General features: G+C 38.6%; 1 long non-coding RNA gene across 2 annotated transcripts in view; it reads right to left on the bottom strand.

Moving 5' to 3' along the window:
• Positions 1 to 14,978, bottom strand: part of LOC136688455 (uncharacterized) — a 41,691-nt gene that overhangs the window by 16,324 nt on the left and 10,389 nt on the right. Inside the window, exons 2-4 of one of the 2 annotated variants that reach the window (XR_010801157.1) lie at positions 12,867 to 12,988; positions 12,271 to 12,306; positions 10,677 to 10,788 (exon numbers count right to left, since the gene is read on the bottom strand). This is a non-coding gene — a long non-coding RNA (uncharacterized lncRNA). Of the gene's footprint in view, positions 1 to 10,676; positions 10,789 to 12,270; positions 12,307 to 12,866; positions 12,989 to 14,978 lie in introns of those variants that run through there. The other variant, XR_010801151.1, reaches the window with a different exon arrangement.

The raw sequence follows: 14,978 nt of genomic DNA on the forward strand, positions 1-14,978 counted from the left end.
TGATTTTCTAAAAAATATTTATATATTTCCAGTCAACACATATTGCCGTAGCCTTTCACACTCAAAAGGTCTTGACTGACGGAGCGAGATACTCAAGCTTTTGACTGGCCAACCATGGAGGACAGGTGACAGGAATACAGCAAACCCTGCTTTTCTCCCAAACAGCAAGAGTGCAACAACAAGACAGGGACAGATTTAAAGAAAGCACTCTCCTGTCTCTCACATTGAGAATTTATGCGCTGTATATGCCTTCTGTCTCCCGTTATGAATTCATGTAGTCTATGCAGATGCCTACAGAAATCATTATTCATGTCCCAGTTCTGTCCCCTCATGTAGTCTATGTAATAGCTTTCAATTTTTAATACGGCAGGCAGGAAACAAAAGAATAATTTCGGGAAGTGCCTATTTTGATGTGACAGCAGCCACCACTATTAAAAAACACGCGGAGTGGGAGCAAAACAATGGTGAATTATTGATCAGCGTGAAAAGATACGGCTAAAGCCATGCATTATTCAAGGTGATGGTTATTACTTGCATTGCATTTCACTGTGACAGTCAGTCCTGCAAAAAAATAGGCAGTGTGCAGATTATTTGGTCCATTAAGTCTTCCAGGAAGCCATATCAATGGGCCCATGCAGCTCACTCGACCTTCAGCCACATCACTGATGGCTTTATCTCGGAACATGGCAACATCTTCGAGCAGATTCCTCACCTAAGCTGTCCATGCATCACTGCCGCCTGGCAACAGAATACTGATGCACAGCATCCTGCTGAAGGTTTTTTTTTTCCCTTGTTTATTTGTTTTCTTATCAGGTTTTTAACAGACTCATTCCCAAACATCTACAGATATTTCAAAAAAATTATAGCAAAACAATGGCAACAGAACTAATATAATTACGGAACTAATATAGTGTTTGTGTTGGCAACACAGTTGCTATCAAGCCTGCAGACAGTTAGAAAACAGTCTTACACAAGTTGAAGGGCTTTCACACATATTGAAAAGCAGATAAAGCCGCGAACACCCAGTTTGGCCCATCACCTGCCCTGGCCCCTTAACTTCTCACCCAAGAATCCCTGCAAGAGGTCACTACCTCCAGGATGTCACAACTGATTAAATTACATATTCATGACCCCAGAGAAGATGAATCGCCTATTTGTTTGTTTATTTATTTAACAATGCCCCGTGAATCCCTGCATACATACAGATTGGCAGTTCATCCATGTAAACACATTAGCAATGTAAATGGCCTCATTTGCTTTGTTTTTCACTCTAGCAGTGGGATTTCAATCTAATGCCAGACCAATCTCTACTGTCTAAGGACTCCTTTCAAGCAAGCTTTTATTGTCAACATGTGAATTTTTTAGGGCATGCACTGTCCAGCTAATAAAAAATAAATAAACATCAGGGTTCATTATGTTAAGGGAGGAACATATTTGCCTCCCTGGCCTCATGTTTGAATAACTCCAAATACTGGCCAGCAACCCTATTTTCAGTTCATTCCACCTTAAGGATTTACTGTGGCCTTGTCAAAAAATTTAAGGAGGCTCCTCAATAAATAGATTCAAACCGATATGATTGATGTTAACAGAAGAAAATAAATGGTAAGCAATGGGCTTTAGAGGAAGAAGTGCACATGGGAACACGTCCTGGGTTTGAAATTAATTATTAATTTTTCTTTTGTTAGTACAAAGTAGTGATAATATGTAAAACCAGCTATAACACAAGAGTAACCTGAAAGTGAGTGATTAACCAAAAGCCTGTGTGAAAATGTAGGTTTTCAATCTAGACATAAAGATTGAGAGTGTGTCTGAACTAAGAGTAGACTGGCATCCTGCAAACAACGTGTACGTGACGCGTGATAAGGCATAAGAACTTCAGTAAGATACTGCGGGCATAAACCATTTAGAGATTTATAAGCTAAGAGGAGTATTTTATAGCCAATGTCAATTGTTATGGGTAGCCAGTGTAAGGATGAAGGAACTGGGGTTATATGGTCAAATTTTCTAGCTCTAGTGAGCACTCTGGCTGCTGCATTTTGAACTAACTGAAGCTTGTTTAATGCTTTACACAAGCTCCCTGCCAGGAGCGCAATGCAGTCTAGCCATGAAGATATAAATGCATGGATTAGATTTCTGCATCATTCAAGGATAAAATATGCCAAAATTTGGCAATAATACATAAGTGGAAGAAGGTGGTTTTGATTGAATTGGATATATGGGTAACAAATGTCACATTGAAAGCTACCTGTCAAAAGTTTTTAAATGGTGGTACTGTGTATTATCTGTACCTAGTAAAAATACCTCATATTTATCAGAATTTAACATGAGAAAATTTTGCATCATCCACTCTTTAATTTCTGTTAAACAGTATGTTATATTATATAGACTAGTTACATCATTAGGTTTTCTATCATCAGCGTAGCAGTGTACTTGAATGCCATGGTTACACCCTCTGTATGCTGTGGCAGCATACAGAGGGTGAATAATAGGAGGGCCAAACACTGACCCTTGTGGAACGCCATATTTAACTAAAGTATGATTTGAGGATTTATTATGCAGATAAACATTTGATAACAGTCAGACAAATAGGACCTGAACCAAGAGAAGACGCAACCTTTTATTCCTACCAGGTTTTCCAGCCTATCAAGTTACATCACATGATCTACGGTATCAAATTCTGCGCTAAGATCAAGAAGCACCAGAATAGAGATGCAGTAAGCCTAGTTTTTGTGCTGTGAATTGGTCTAATGAATGAAAGTAAGGAGAGAAAGATGACTGAATGGGAGGAAGGATGGATGTTAAAAACATATATGGAAGGAAGACTGGATGACAAATAGATGAATTGATGCTGGATGGGTGATAGATGGATATAAGGATGGACAAAATGATGGGTGACTGTTGATGGACGGATAGATGGATTAAAAGATGGATGTAAGTTTGGAAAAATTAACTGATAGAGAGATGACTAAGTGGCTGGATGGATGGATGAATGAACAGAGATGAAACAAAAGAAGTTATGGGATAGATGCAAAAAGAGGGATTGACAGAGAGATGTTGGATGGGTGGAAAGATGGCCAGAGCGATGGATGTGTGAATGGATGGACTGTATGATGACTGTATATACAAGAAAGGCTGGCTAGATGATGAATAAGTGAAGTGGAAGAAAGGCTGTATGGACATAAAAACTGATAAATGGATGGACAGAAGGCTAAAAGAATGCATAAACAGAGGAGTAGAAGAATGGCTGCAAAGAAAACAATAGCTAGAATGATGAATGGATGTCAACTCTGGGTCATCAACTCCTTTAGGTTCACATTAGATAAAGACAGAACGTTAAAGAGGCGCTGATATGAAAGAACTACAGAGAGGTGCCTCTGGCTCTTGATTCGCAATAAAGCTGAAGGAAAAAACTTTTGGGGGCAGTAATTGCCACCGTCGGGCCTGCGGCAGTGGATGTATGTACTATAAATCATCTCCACATCAAGTGACTTGTACTTGATTGTTTTTTTATAAAGCCATTTACTGAGGTGAAGAGAGGTCTCCACACTGAGTGACTCAACAGGTAGTTTAGATAGATTGAAGGCAATGTATATGAGTGGCATTAACGGCATGTACAGCTACAGCATAAGCTAAAATTGCATTTGCAGCATTCACACAGTTTCACTCAGATTGTGCAGTTTGTTTAACTGAGGTCAGAATTCAACAAAGAGTCAACAGATCAAAATTAATTGTGCTGTTTATACCGTAATAACCCATTTACACACTGTTTTTCAATGTTAAAGGACCCTCAAAGAGCAGATATTATAATATACACATATAACGTCAGAGACAGTAGCTCATTATTTGCTGAATAATTTGCCTTGGTCTTTCTCTAATAATTAATCAGTAGTCACAGTACACTGCCCAAAGAATGCTGTTGGCTAGCTCTTTGGTCTGTGGACCATTATGAGTCCAGCAGTGACACAGCAGGATTTAAAATCTCCAGCAGCTCTGCTGTGTCTGATACACTTATACCACCACATCAGTGTCACTTCAGAGCTGAGGATAACCCACCCAAATCATGCCTGTTCAGTAGTGGTCCTGACCTATTAAGAACAGGGTGAAGGGTGAATCAAGTACACAGAGCAACAAACATTTGCAATTCTTTATAACTGTAGAACTACAAAACCTTCACCAAGGGATTAAACAGTACTTAAACAGTTTTAGAAAATCCCATCCAAATAAAAAGTAAAGAAAAGAAAAAGCTGTTAAAAAAGGCAAAAAATGGACAGAAATACTAAAATTCTTACATTTCTGTTCAACTGTCAACACAACTACACCCTGCTGTTTCAGCCACCCTGGAGGCTAACTTGTAGGTTTGTGAGGACTTCAGATTGGATGTACAAATAAAAAAAAGCTAACACTGTATCCTGTAGCCTTGGTAAGTCAAATCTGTCAATTCACGCTGCTGCTTTTAGTCAGTTTCAACCTGTGTCCAAACTTGACTCATTCAACGTAACCGATTTAATTTCAAAAATGAAGCCAACCACCTGTTCCCTGGATGTACTTCCTACTAAATTTCTCATAGATGCCCTGCAGTCCATTGGTTCCCAGTATTCTGTCCATAATAAACACCTGATGTTTGATTGGCTTTGTTCCATCTTGCTTTAAGCATGCAGTTTTTCAGCCTCTCACAAATAAGCCAGGGGATTTCAAAAGTGTGTGGTATCATAAATCTAGAGAAAGCATGTTCTTTCTCAACTTTCTACATACATGAGAACATTATAGTACTGAATTGGCTCTCCTTGATGTAATTAATTGTTTTTATCTGTCAGTTGTGTAAAGGGTGCTGTCTTAATTCTTTTGGATCTTAGCATAACATTAAGTACTGTCCATCATACTACATTGTTAGAATGCCTAAGGTGTGGTATTGGCAGGGTTCTGTGTTAATATGGGAATTTTTTCTTCTTCTACAGCATGTATCACCTGCGGGGTCCCCCAGGGGTCCATCTTAGGTCGTATTCTGTTTTCATTGTATTTGCTCAAATATGTGTCCACCTGTCAGACGTACAATACAACTTGTGTCAAAACAGATGACACAAAGCTTATGTTCTCATCTTAAGCCGGAGGATAATAGATCACTGTAACAAATTGTCTGAGAGACATAAATTGCTGGATTTCCAAATACTTTTCAATGCTAAATCAAGAAAATAATCTTTACTGCTATTTTCTTGCAACCCTGCTTTGACTTGTCATGATACCCAAGTCTTTGGGATATCTACAGTATCTACAAAGTACATAACCATGCAAAAACATTTGCATCTACTTTAACTCTTACACTTAAGAAGCAAATAAATTCCATTGTACTGTGTAGTTTTTTCCTTCTCAGAAATCTTTCAACACTCATTGTTGTCCCTGAAGGTCCTGGAAACTGTCATCCATGCTCTTATTTCCTTGATTAATGCAACACAGTCTACTTGTCCAGCTTGTCACGCCTGCAGCTGGCTCAAAATGCTGCTGTGAGGCTTCTGTCAGGTTCATAGACAAGAGAGAGCATTACCTCTTGCTCTCCTCCCTGAACTGGGTACCTGTGAAATTATTGATCAATTTTACTTCATCTTATCATGTTTTATTTTTAAGGCTTTACATCAACAGCTATTCAGACTTTTTCCTCCTGAGCACCCCATGGCACATTTTTGGAGAGCTTGGGGTCCCCCTCAACTTAAACATGTGTTTCAATATGCAGACTCCTATAGTGTAGATGTAAAAATAACAAGTTATAACATTTGTCTAAAACATTGACATATAACAATAATAAATGAAATAAAAACAGCACATATATTCTCCTTTATTTAGCACAGAAGGACACAACTGTTTCACTCCCAAACCTGTCCATAAGTAGTCCAAATTCCATTTCAGTACTTTAGGTTTTTATCTCGCTTGTTGCACTCTCCTACAAGTTCAGTATTTGGCCTGAAGTATTTGGGTGAAGGCCAAAGTACAAAGAAAGAGCAAGAAATCACAACAAAACACCATGTATACAGATACAGACCAATCTTCCAGCAACCAAATCTTTTTAGGCAGATATGCATCACTCTCACTCACTCTCTCTGGATTGTGCAAAAAGTATTAAAACATTAAAAAATAAAAAACGTTTTGTAACAGAGTCATTTATATATAATATATATATATATATATATATATATATATATATATAGCACCTAGCTATGTATGTGACCCAGTAAATCTTCAAGAGTGACTCAATGTTTTCTGTTGTTACTCTGAAACAGCCGTCCATTTCCCTTCACAAGAATGTTTCAAGACAAATTTAAAAACTTCACCAAGGCATTTCATTTTTCTTATTAAATTTATGTGTTGATTGTATTTGTGTGTGTGTGTGTGAGAGAGAGAGAGAGAGAGAGAGAGAATCTAGCCAATATTTTAAATAGGAAATTCATTTGTTTTAACACATTTTCTTTTTATTATTGTGAGGCAATTTGGCCAACACTTGCTTTTAAATGTGCTTGTCTAAAAATGTTGATTGTATTCAGTTGCTGAGGCATAATTATCTGACAAGGAAAACTGAATACATTCATTTCTGTTTTGACATGCTGTTATATTTTCTGTGATACATACTTTGCGTTAACTGATAATAGCAAGCCCAAGTGTCTTAAATCAACGTCATAAATCTGTAAACTAGTTATGGGTGCAGTTTTGTGTATTTACTTGATAATGTGAAAATAAATATATGATTCAATCAAGACGTTCAAAAAGACTGCATCCATGGAGCTGATGTGAATGTCAATCTGACAGCTTTCTGAAACAGTGCTATTTTCACAGCTTTCAACTTCAACAAACCCATCAAAATGGCACCTCAGGCAGAACTGGCAACACAAGGCAAATTCTACAGGAGTCTGCTGCTGAAGAACTCAAACACTCAATAAAATTACAATTTGCAATTTCAGCTCTGCATCCATTTATTCCCAACAGTGTGTTGAGTTTCAAGCATTTTTCACAAGTGCCACTGAAGGACACCAAGGCCACTTTGTCAGCAATGTATCTATGAATTCTCAATAATGAAAACTTCACAGTTAAGCACACGATAGAGTGCTAATTCGCTTTTCACTGACGTTACATGTGTCGTATTGCCACAAATGAATGGAGGACAAAGGCGGCCATACACGCAAGAATGCCAACATTTATTATACAAGAAGCATTTACTAAGGGAGAGGTAAAACCATAGAAAAACATTGGACTCAAACCAAGAAAGACAAAGAACAGGAGAGAGAGAAACATAAACAGAAGTAGAAAACAAAACAGAAAAGCTAGGAGGCAAAACAATGAACAACGTGGCTAAACCCTAAACAAAAGGGACTAACCAAAGAGCATGGGGGCTAAATGCAGGAACTAGAGACAATAAACAGAGAAAACCTGAGGACAGAAACATGAGAAATAGACTGAGGAACATGAGACTCAAAGACTAATGGGCAAGCAACAACAACCTGAACTTGACTAAGACTAAAAACCCACAAATACAAAGGAGGATACCAAAGATTACGCAAGGACTAAATTAAAAGAAAAACTAAGGAACCTGAGAAGCAAGGACATGGGAAAGAAACACAAACAATCAGAAGGCTAACAGGACCTTAAGAGACAGAGGAACACCAAAACACATACAACCGACAAAGCCAAACACTAGAGACAAGCCTTACATACAATGAACAAAATATGGACATGAACAAGGGAACAAGACAGAAACAAAGCAAGAAAGGAACACCAGAAAAAGTCAGGGCGAGGAATAAGGCGGAGACAAGAACAAAACAAAAACAAAGCTGGAACACACGAAACAAAGCACAAAGCATGACACATAGCCAGTTGATTTCTCTCCCTGTAATTTGCCTTGAGAGTTCCACTAAAGCAGGATTAAGATTTGCATTTGGGAAAGCTCTGCACTCTTAAAAAATGGATAACAAAAGGTTCTTTTAGCATAAAAGAAATGACTTCTTCATGGTTCAAAGTACCTTCACTTCACGAGTTCTAGGCTAATTCAATTTATACAAGAACTGTAACCTATGTGCAGATTCTTTAAATTTGGCAAAACTTTCTTCACACTCTCACCTGATTCTCTGAAGAACCATGCAGTGTGATTTGAGTGTTTTCATGCACCTTTATTTTTATGTGTGTTAAATATCCATAATAAAAAAAGCAGCTTCACTGTGCTACATTTCAAAGCTGGGGGGTTTATGCTCCTCTAATTGACCCGAATTGAGTCTCACATGTGGCAGCTCCAAAGCATCCCATCCCAGATAGCAGTGAATATTTGGCCCAAATGTGAACCACATCTGCAGTTCTCTTATGGACCTTGAACTGACGGTGTTGATTCAGGGTGAGTCTGGCTGCCTCAACACAGACACAAGTTCAACTTACGTGAGCCAAATATCAGGTTTCAGAAATCTAGGCCTAATGTGTAGCCCCCACAACACATGGCATAAACCAAGTAAAGCCCGGCTCATGACTGTTGGCCTACGTCAGGCCCACACAACACTTGCCAGTGCCTAACTGAGCCGTAAGGGCCAAAAGTGTCACAGATCTAGCACAAATATGTCTGTTATCTGGGATTTTGCTGTTTTCTGTAGAGGTTTATTATTCAGGTATTTGATAATCAGAGTGGCTAACCCACAGTTTAGTCAACAATTGTAAGTGAAATGTTTAGAAAAGCATATCCATCATTAGAAAAAAAAAACCTCCAAAGATCATATTATAGGTAGAGTAGTAGAGAACACACACACACAGTAAGACTGGGAGGACTGGGAGTGATGTTAGTTTAATTAAATAAAGGCTAGTAATTAGGTGGGCGGAGCCAGTGGGCAGGCAGCAGGTGGAAGCAGAGTTTTCCAGCACTATTATAATTATTATTGCCTGAGATTGAGGCCACTATCACTCATCATTGAAATATTGTGAATTAGGGCAATAATAATAATCACTTTTACATCAATACACTAATGTAACTACTTTTACATTTTAAGCATTATTTTTTGTGTTGTCCAAATTGTCAGTGGACAAATTTGCTCCCTATGTAATGCAGTGTATCATTGCCCACAATGAACCATAAATGAAATACAACAGATATACACTACTTTTGTGCAAAGGTATATGGAAATTGATTTAAGCCAAAAGGTATGGTATTCATAAATTGTTATATGAAGGTGTGAATTAGTTTTTAAATGTGCATACATGCAAATACAAAAAGTGACCTACATTTATAAATGTATAAAATACTAAGGGCATATTGGTGCATACTGGCTGCCAAACTGAGCAGCTCCTTGTGTTCACTGATGTCTTTAATTTACAAAAGACACTGAACCTCCTACAGCTGAGTAGCGTTTTAAATGTGGCAGCAGTGCTTAAATATTTAATGCAGTTCTATGTCGAGAAAATGAGTGCATTGGTCATTACAATAATGATCAATTATATACAAATTACAGTTTTGCACAAAATCTCCATATGATGCCAGTACATTGGTACTCTAGTTCAGTGGAGCCCTCTAGAGTCTGACCAAGCCAAAACGCATTCAACAAGGAAAAGACTTTTATTGTGAAGAGCATCAAGCAATCATGAGCTGAAAGTGACCATCGCTGCCAGCTTCACACACAATTCTCGGCCTAAAGGTTACGATTCAGAGAGAGGCGCCGTAACATGGTCAAAATACCGTACGTAAGAGAAAATGAGACCCAAACGCATTTGCGCTAATGCGAATTAACATTTCACAAAGATCATGTTTAGAGTTCTAACCTGCCTTTCTACTTTCAAGGCTCACTGTACAATTGTTATTCTAGGAGCAGTGCAATAAAACTGCCAAAAGTTTGAACAAAGCAAACTGAAGTAGAATCTGTAGCGAATGTATGAAAAGTACAAAATGAAGGCAAAATGCAAACTAATTCCCCAAAAATATATAAAGAGCTCACAATTTGTATTTGAACATTAATAAATTTTCATTCAAAAAGTAATGTACAACATCAAAATCTGTGATACAATACGTTTTGTCTCCAGTTTCTCTCAGCTGATAATTTACTCAGCATGATGGTGCGGGGGTGTAGATATTGTGGCGTACTCATAGGTGGAGCAACGAATTTAAGCCATTACTGTGTTTGCCTCCATTATTTAATTGTTTTATAATGGCATTAAGCTGAAAAGAGCAAGTAATACAACATACAACAATTTGTGCTATGGTCATAGCGGAACTGGCAGAGATTTATCTACTATTCCTCACATGCTCCCCAGCCCCTCCCACATTTAATTGCTTTTGGGATTTAATTGTTATGTATGGAGATAATTAAAGTACTCCTGTTGCTATGTGAGTTTACTAAAATACACTGTGGACATGATATTCTTTGTGTGTGTGACTTTAGTGACACTGCTATAACATTCTGGATTTTTGTGACAAAACTTCACACAAATATTTTCGTTGTGCCGTCTGAATTCTCTCTCCCTTATTAGTATCTTATTAAATGTTATATAGAACACACTATATAGTTTGTCAGGAATGAGTGTACAAGTGAGCCATTTCAGACACCCTTGTTGAATACAATTTGAAAAACCTCTATGCTACCTGTAGATTACTGTAGTATCAGAATTCACAAGTGTCAAATCTAAGGATTTTATCTTGTTTAAAAAAAAAAAAAAAAAAAAAAATGTTACTGAAATTGATTTAATAATAATAAATGGGACGACAGGGAAATTTCTGTCAAAATTGTAAACCCAAATTTTTTTCAGAATTATGGGTGTCATAGCTAATGTGTCCATGATTTTCTGGAAAAAACACAAATTCGGATATATTAGTACAATTGCATGTTTTCAAATTACAAAAAATATGTATGTAATAATAATAATTTGTTCATTCATTCATTATCTGTAAGCGCTTATCCAGTTCAGGGTTATGGTGGGTCCAGAGCCTACCCGGAATCACTGGGAGCAAGGCAGGAACACACCCTGTAGGGGGCGGCATCCTTCACAGGGTAACACACACACACACCTACGGACACTTGTGAGTCACCAAACCACCTACCAACATGCGTTTTTGGACCGTGGGAGGAAACCGGAGCACCCGCAGACACGGGAAGAACAAACCACAGACTCCTCACAAACAGTCACCCTGATGGAGCAGGACTTAAACCCACAACCTACCGGTTCCTGGAGCTGTGTGACTGTGATACTACCAGCTGCGCTACCGTGCCCTCCATATAATTAATAATAATAATACATTATATTTATATAGCGCTTTTCAAGAATTCAAAGGCATGTACAACAGTCAATACATAGAAAACATTGATAGAGTTACAAAGTAGAAAAAATATGGTATGCAGTAAATTAACAGGACAGAGTGAGCATGAATAGTTTAAGTTTGAGGAATATTATAAGCATGGGAGAAAATATATTTTTAGAAGATTGAATTGAGACTCAAAAGTGTCCATAGGTGTGTGTGTCTGTGTTTCCCTGTGAAGGACTGGTGCCCCCTCCAGGGTGTATTCCCACCTTGCACCCAATGATTCCAGGTAGGCTCTGGACCCACCGTGACACTGAACTGGATAAGCGGTTATAGATAATGAATGAATGAATAAAGTTTGAATAGAGAGAGTTGGAGAATGTTAGACTAGTGAGGGAAAAGAGTGTGAGTGAGAAGGCAAGCGAGAGTTCTGAACCATCTGAAGTCTGTAGACAGAGGATGCCAAAGAGAAGAAAGTGGTCAAAGTCTACACGGGTGCAGAAGAAGTTCTGAATAAGAATTTCAGACGCAGATAAACAGAGAATGCTTAATTTTGGCAATATTTCTCAAATGAAAATATGATATTCTAATTATAAAACTGAAGTAAGCACTACGTGAAAGAGTTGAGTCCAGGGTGACACCCAAATTATGAACATGGGATGAAGGAGATACTTGGATCATAGCGAGAGAAAGAGAATCAGCTATTTTGAGAAATGATTTAGAACCGCTTAGCTGTGTTCAGTCTTATCACGGAAGTTGTGATTCACCCACTTCCTGATTTCTGATAAACAGGTCGCTAGCTGGTCAAGGGACGAATTTTTAATGGATTTTGTTCTAAAACAAATGCATAACCTCATTGAAATGCACAAAGACTTGAACACCTGCTATCACTATGGCAACAATTACATGACTTCATGAAACCAGCAGTCACTGACTGTCTGTGTTGTACAGAAATATTGCTGTGAATCCAAGAACCTCAAAATCTCTCATAAACAACATGGAACACAGCTTTATAATAAGATACTCACGACAGCAGATTCTGGGCGGTAGCTAACAAGATCAGGCTGAAGGGTCCGAAGGGACAAATAGAGTAGAGAACAGGGATGTTGGTATTAAATAATGCAGCATGACATTATGTGAGTGTCCTAACCTTCACAAAGATGTAAAAATACAGAGAACAGTTCCTAAACAGACAAAAAAAATTCAAAATTTTTAATTTAAAAATAGTGTTTTGCTTCATAATTGCCCACAATATTGAGGCTTGATATTGAAAAATATATAAATGAATAAATCCAGGTAATTGTAAAAGCAATAATTTACTCCTAGTCAATTTTGGATCATTACTTTAAAGTCTACTGTGATGTTTTCAGGGTGTAAAAGCAGCTAATGTGTTCAAATGATGTAAAGAAGAATGAAAAACTGGGAAAAGAAAGAGACACAGGACTGATCACATTGATACACAAATACCCAGTATGTAAAAGGATGAAAATAGTAAATGAATTCGAAGTCTAAACATAAAAGATTGGAATAGGAGCTGTGCCTAATGTGGAGCCATGTCCCATAAACTGCTGTGATCCACTTTTATCCGATTCAAGAATAGCAGACGGGAGATTTTGAATCATACCTACAGTGCTGACCACTTATAGCGCTCGGAAGACAATCTATCAGCTGGGAGACAGCAGTCCAGATAAATTGGCTCCACTGTGGTTTCTCAGTGCCACTCCTAAAGATCTCCATTCATGTGCTCTGCAAAATATAAAGAACAATCATTATTAACCAGGCTTTTTAGAAAGCGTAGCACATTTGACTGCATCAGTATATCATGTCTGTGACAAATAAAGATTTTTATCTTTTTTCCTTAGCTGCAAATGAAGGAAGGGCGTATTAGCGCACGTGAGTCTTCGCCTGGGGTAGATTATTAATATAAAATATCTTTATGTTTGAGAAAATTATTAAATGCCTGTTATTTGTTTATATATTTAAACACAACTCCAGCACCACGGGTGTCAAATTTACATTATTAATCTTCAAATGCAGAAGTGTTTAGCTTTAATTTTCAGTCTCCTTCATTAATCCAAATCTCATCTGGACTCATTATAGCTTCATTTGATGAATTGGATTAAACAGGAACATATACTCTTATGGAAATAAAGTAGTCCACGACATTAATGTATCATAGTGAAGGAGATGTCATTGTTAATATTTCATAACCCATGCATTTTTCACACTTATCAATATTTAACGGGTGCTGGAGACATCACATACTTGTTGACAAAATATTCTCAAGGTGGCTTATGCTGCTGCAATAGCAGGAGATAATAGAACAGCGCTGTAATTATCTCACAGCCTTAGTGTTTTATTTACTCCTCATGTTGTGTGTATTGCATATGCTAAGTGTCAGGTCTTGCCTCGGTCTCAGAGCTGCAATATTGGTTTTGATTTCAAGGTCACGCTGAAGGTTGCCCAATGCTCTGAGCTTTGATTACAGATATGCAACAGAGAGTTAACAGGAAAATAAACCTTTGCCCTGATGAGACTCCTTTTTGTTCCTTGTGTTGGCCAGGTCCATGCTGAGCTTGATTAAGCCTCAGGCTGCTGATGACTCCCTCCTCCAGACTCAGCCCCAGTGGGGGAGCACAGGCCAGCTCTGAGGCCTGAGCTGCCCAGTCTAATAAGCCAGCCTTCACATGTAATGGCCCCACTGCTTTATTCCAAGGCCCAAACACCAGATCACAGCTAACTTTCTTTATCCTTATCCTAGCATGGCCAGAATGTAATAACCTGACCTGAGGAAACCCGTTGTCTGGTTCCAGGGGTGTGTGTGTGTGTGTGTTTTCCCAATTTTTTGGCTCATGTCAATTTCACTAACAACAAATGATGTTAACAACAAATGAGCTTAACAGATAACATTAGTTATGAAGCAGGTGCATAGTCAGACCCTTCTCAAGGAGGTGGGCATTGGAAAAATGAAATGAAAATGATTAATCATGGTAAAGAAATAGTGGGCACAAAAAAAAACACACACACAATCGCACAAGACTGTGCAAACTGATTTTCATTCTTAAACTAAGCCCTTTTAAAGCTTGGTATCATCCAATAAAATGTAGAGAACCAGACAGCATTGTTCTATTTTCTTGCTGAAACTTTCTTGGCACACACATTTTTAAGAGTATGGAGGCTCTCACAGCCCAAGAAAAGGGCTTTACATGAATGTGAGGTTTGCGGATTGGGAAGAGGAGTGCTTCATTGTGTGGCGATCAGAAGCCCAGTAAAGCACAGTGGATCACAGCTGAGCTCAGTAGGAGAGAATGGAGGAAAGTAAACAGGAGAAGAAGCCCCTCTGCAGTGCAGTGTGTGTGAGCCTGTGGCTATGAGTTCTCTGCCCACTGGCTGCAGCGCTCTCTCTCTCTCTCTCTCTCTCTCTCTCTCTCTCTCTCACACACACACACACACACACTTACACTCTACCTCTCTCATTCTGTCACAGACATCCACACACAGCCTGGCAGCCTTGCCATATTCACTTGCGCTCATTTGCGTAGTGGCGTGTGTGAGTGGCCTATGCGTGCTCACAGGTAAATCCTCCCAGAGCCCCACCAGCAGGGAGGACCTCCTCCATATTTCATGAGGGCTGACTTTTGCCTACTGATCTAATTCCGTCTTTGGAGAGTCGCACACAGCCCAACACGCGATTTATCTCCAGGTCACTGGAGGGGCTCTGGAGCACAGGAGATGG

Source organism: Hoplias malabaricus, chromosome 1 (assembly GCF_029633855.1).
Source record: "Hoplias malabaricus isolate fHopMal1 chromosome 1, fHopMal1.hap1, whole genome shotgun sequence".
Taxonomy (NCBI): domain Eukaryota; kingdom Metazoa; phylum Chordata; class Actinopteri; order Characiformes; family Erythrinidae; genus Hoplias; species Hoplias malabaricus.